We start from the raw sequence: 5,909 nt of genomic DNA on the forward strand, positions 1-5,909 counted from the left end.
ATGAAAGGAACAAATGGTGTCGGAACGAGTAATGGCGGATCAAGTAGTGTCGGAGCAAGTTATGCCAATGTAGTTTGTTATAAATGTGGAAAACCGGGCCACATTATTAGAAATTACCCGAACCAGGAGAACACGAATGGACAAGGCCGTGGAAGAGTTTTCAATATTAATGCGACAGAGGCACATGAAGACCCGGAGCTTGTTACGGATACGTTTCTTATTGACAATAAATCTGCTTACGTTTTATTTGATTCGGGTGCGGATAGAAGCTATATGAGTAGAGATTTTTGTGCTAAATTAAGTTTTCCATTGACGCCGTTGGATAGTAAATTTTTACTCGAATTAGCAAACGGTAAATTAATTTCAGCAGATTATATATGCCGGAATCGAGAAATTAAACTGGGTGGCGAAATATTTAAGATTGATTTGATACCAGTAGAGTTGGGGAGTTTTGATGTAATAGTTTAAATGTCCCGTTCTTATTGATTAAAAACGTTCCATATTAATTGATTTCGTTGCGAGGTTTTGACCTCTATATGAGACGTTTTTCAAAGACTGCATTCATTTTAAAACAAACCATAACCTTTATTTCATAAATAAAGGTTTAAAAAGGTTTACGTAGATTATGAAATAATGATAATCTAAAATATTCTGTTTACACACGATCATTACATAATGGTTTACAATACAAATATGTTACATCAAAATCAGTTTCTTGAATGCAGTTTTTACACAATATCATACAAACATGGACTCCAAATCTTGTCTTTATTTTAGTATGCAATAGCGGAAGCTCTTAGTATTCACCTGAGAATAAACATGCTTTAAACGTCAACAAAAATGTTGGTGAGTTATAGGTTTAACCTATATATATCAAATCGTAACAATAGACCACAAGATTTCATATTTCAATACACATCTCATACATAGAGATAAAAATCATTCATATGGTGAACACCTGGTAACCGACATTAACAAGATGCATATATAAGAATATCCCCATCATTCCGGGACACCCTTCGGATATGATATAAATTTCGAAGTACTAAAGCATCCGGTACTTTGGATGGGGTTTGTTAGGCCCAATAGATCTATCTTTAGGATTCGCGTCAATTAGGGTATTTGTTCCCTAATTCTTAGATTACCAGACTTAATAAAAAGGGGCATATTCGATTTCGATAATTCAACCATAGAATGTAGTTTCACGTACTTGTGTCTATTTTGTAAATCATTTATAAAACCTGCATGTATTCTCATCCCAAAAATATTAGATTTTAAAAGTGGGACTATAACTCACTTTCACAGATTTTTTACTTCGTCGGAAAGTAAGACTTGGCCACTGGTTGATTCACGAACCTATAACAATATATACATATATATCAAAGTATGTTCAAAATATATTTACAACACTTTTAATATATTTTGATGTTTTAAGTTTATTAAGTCAGCTGTCCTCGTTAGTAACCTACAACTAGTTGTCCACAGTTAGATGTACAGAAATAAATCGATAAATATTATCTTGGATCAATCCACGACCCAGTGTATACGTATCTCAGTATTGATCACAACTCAAACTATATATATTTTGGAATCAACCTCAACCCTGTATAGCTAACTCAAACATTCACATATAGAGTGTCTATGGTTGTTCCGAAATATATATAGATGTGTCGACATGATAGGTCGAAACATTGTATACGTGTCTATGGTATCTCAAGATTACATAATATACAATAGAAGTTGATTAAGTTATGGTTGGAATAGATTTGTTACCAATTTTCACGTAGCTAAAATGAGAAAAATTATCCAATCTTGTTTTACCCATAACTTCTTCATTTTAAATCCGTTTTGAGTGAATCAAATTGCTATAGTTTCATATTGAACTCTATTTTATGAATCTAAACAGAAAAAGTATAGGTTTATGGTCGGAAAAATAAGTTACAATTCGTTTTTGTAAAGGTAGTCATTTCAGTCGAAAGAACGACGTCTAGATGACCATTTTAGAAAACATACTTCCACTTTGAGTTTAACCATAATTTTTGGATATAGTTTCATGTTCATAATCAAAATCATTTTCCCAGAATAACAACTTTTAAATCAAATTTTATCATAGTTTTTAATTAACTAACCCAAAACAGCCTGCGGTGTTACTACGACGGCGTAAATCCGGTTTTACTGTGTTTTTCGTGTTTCCAGGTTTTAAATCATTAAGTTAGCATATCATATAGATATAGAACATGTGTTTAGTTGATTTTAAAAGTCAAGTTAGAAGAATTAACTTTTATTTGCGAACAAGTTTAGAATTAACTAAACTATGTTCTAGTGATTACAAGTTTAAACCTTCGAATAAGATAGCTTTATATGTATGAATCGAATGATGTTATGAACATAATTACTACCTCAAGTTCCTTGGATAAACCAACTGGAAATGAGAAAAATAGATCTAGCTTCAAAGGATCCTTGGATGGCTTGAAAGTTCTTGAAGCAGAATCATGACACGAAAACAATTTCAAGTAAGATTTTCACTCGAAATAAGATTGTTATAGTTATAGAAATTGAATTAAAGTTTGAATATGATTATTACCTTGTATTATAAAGATAACCTACTGTAAGTAACAAAGGTTTCTTGATCTTGAATGATTACTTGGAATGGATTTAGAAAACTTGGAAGTAAACTTGCAATCTTGGAAGTATTCTTGATTTTATGAAACTAGAACTTTTGGAATTTATGAAGAACACTTAGAACTTGAAGATAGAACTTGAGAGAGATCAATTAGATGAATAAAATTGAAGAATTAAAGTGTTTGTAGGTGTTTTTGGTCATTGGTGTATGGATTAGATATAAAGGATATGTAATTTTGTTTTCATGTAAATAAGTCATGAATGATTACTCATATTTTTATAATTTTATGAGATATTTCATGCTAGTTGCCAAATGATGGTTCCTACATGTGTTAGGTGACTCACATGGGCTGCTAAGAGCTGATCATTGGAGTGTATATACCAATAGTACAGACATCTAAAAGCTGTGTATTGTACGAGTACGAATACGGGTGCATACGAGTAGAATTGTTGATGAAACTGAACGAGGATGTAATTGTAAGCATTTTTGTTAAGTAGAAGTATTTTGATAAGTGTCTTGAAGTCTTTCAAAAGTGTATGAATACATATTAAAACACTACATGTATATACATTTTAACTGAGTCGTTAAGTCATCGTTAGTCGTTACATGTAAATGTTGTTTTGAAACCTTTAGGTTAACGATCTTGTTGAATGTTGTTAACCCATTGTTTATTATAACAAATGAGATGTTAAATTGTTATATTATCATGATATTATGATATATAATATATCTTAGTATGATATATATACAGTTAAATGTCGTTACAACGATAATCGTTACATATATGTCTCGTTTAGAAATCATTAAGTTAGTAGTCTTATTTTTACATATGTATTTCATTGTTAATACACTTAATAATATATTTACTTATCATTTAACATAATTAACCAAGTGTATCAATATCTTAATATGATTCATATGTACCTAGTAAGACGTTGTTATAACGATAATCGTTATATATATCGTTTTCGAGTTTCTTAAATTAATAGTCTCATTTTTATGTATATAACTCATTGTTAAAATACTTAATGAGATACATACTTATAATAAAATCATGTTAACTATATATATAACCATATATATGTCATCGTATAGTTTTTACAAGTTTTAACGTTCGTGAATCACCGGTCAACATGGGTGGTCAATTGTCTATATGAAACCTATTTCAATTAATCAAGTCTTAACAAGTTTGATTGCTTAACATGTTGGAAACACTTAATCATGTAAATAACAATTTCATTTAATATATATATAAACATGGAAAAGTTCGGGTCACTACAGTACCTACCCGTTAAATAAATTTCGTCCCGAAATTTTAAGCAGTTGGAGGTGTTGACGTATCTTCTAGAAATAAATGCGGGTATTTCTTCTTCATCTGATCTTCACGCTCCCAGGTGAACTCGGGTCCTCTACGAGCATTCCATCGAACCTTAACAATCGGTATCTTGTTTTGTTTAAGTCTCTTAACCTCACGATCCATTATTTCGACGGGTTCTTCAATGAATTGAAGTTTTTCATTGATTTGGATTTCGTCCAGCGGAATAGTGAGATCTTCTTTAGCAAAACATTTCTTCAAATTTGAGACGTGGAAAGTGTTATGTACAGCCGCGAGTTGTTGAGGTAGCTCCAGTTGGTAAGCTACTGGTCCGACACAATCTATAATCTTGAATGGTCCAATGTACCTTGGATTTAGTTTCCCCCGTTTACCAAATCGAACAACGCCTTTCCAAGGTGAAACCTTAAGCATGACCATTTCTCCAATTTCAAACTCTATATCTTTTCTTTCACTGTCCGCGTAGCTCTTTTGTCGACTCTGGGCGGTTTTCAATCTATGTTGAATTTGGATGATTTTCTCGGTAGTTTCTTGTATTATCTCCGGACCCGTAATCTGTCTATCCCCCACTTCACTCCAATAAATCAGAGACCTGTACTTTCTACCATAAAGTGCTTCAAATGGCGCCATCTCAATGCTTAAATGGTAGCTGTTGTTGTAGGAAAATTCTGCTAACGGTAGATGTCGATCCCAACTGTTTCCAAAATCAATAACACATGCTCGTAGCATGTCTTCAAGCGTTTGTATCATCCTTTCGCTCTGCCCATCAGTTTGTGGATGATAGGCAGTACTCTTGTCTAGACGAGTTCCTAATGCTTGCTGTAATGTCTGCCAGAATCTTGAAATAAATTTGCCATCCCTATAAGAGATAATAGAGATTGGTATTCCATGTCTGGAGATAACTTCCTTCAAATACAGTCGTGCTAACTTCTCCATCTTGTCATCTTCTCTTATTGGCAGGAAGTGTGCTGATTTGGTGAGACGATCAACCATTACCCAAATAGTATCAAAACCACGTGCAGTCCTTGGCAATTTAGTGATGAAATCCATGGTAATGTTTTCCCATTTCCATTCCGGGATTTCGGGTTGTTGAAGTAGACCTGATGGTTTCTGATGCTCAGCTTTAACCTTAGAACACGTTAAACGTTCTCCTACGTATTTAGCAACATCGGCTTTCATACCCGGCCACCAAAAATGTTTCTTGAGATCCTTGTACATTTTCCCCGTTCCAGGATGTATTGAGTATCTGGTTTTTTGAGCTTCTGTAAGTACCATTTCTCTCATATCTCCAAATTTTGGTACCCAAATCCTTTCAGCCCTATACCGGGTTCCGTCTTTCCGAATATTAATATGCTTCTCCGATCCTTTGGGTATTTCATCCTTTAAATTTCCCTCTTTTAGAACTCCTTGTTTCGCCTCCTTTATTTGAGTAGTAAGGTTATTGTGAATCATAATTCATCATAGATTTTACTCGAATGGGTTCTCTGTCCTTCCTGCTCAAGGCGTCAGCTACCACATTTTCCTTCCCCGGGTGGTAACGAATCTCAAAGTCGTAATCATTCAACAATTCAATCCACCTACGCTGCCTCATATTCAGTTGTTTCTGATTAAATATGTGTTGAAGACTTTTATGGCCGGTATATATAATATTTTTGACCCCATATAAGTAGTGCCTCCAAGTCTTTAATGCAAAAACAACCGCGCCTAATTCCAAATCATGCGTCGTATAATTTTGCTCGTGAATCTTCAATTGTCTAGACGCATAAGCAATCACCTTCGTTCGTTGCATTAATACACAACCGAGACCTTGCTTTGATGCGTCACAATAAATCACAAAATCATCATTCCCTTCAAGCAATGACAATATAGGTGCCGTAGTTAGCTTTTTCTTCAATAACTGAAACGCTTTCTCTTGTTCATCCTTCCATTCAAATTTCTTCCCTTTATGCGTTA

Source organism: Rutidosis leptorrhynchoides, chromosome 11 (genome assembly GCF_046630445.1).
Source record: "Rutidosis leptorrhynchoides isolate AG116_Rl617_1_P2 chromosome 11, CSIRO_AGI_Rlap_v1, whole genome shotgun sequence".
Lineage (NCBI taxonomy): Eukaryota > Viridiplantae > Streptophyta > Magnoliopsida > Asterales > Asteraceae > Rutidosis > Rutidosis leptorrhynchoides.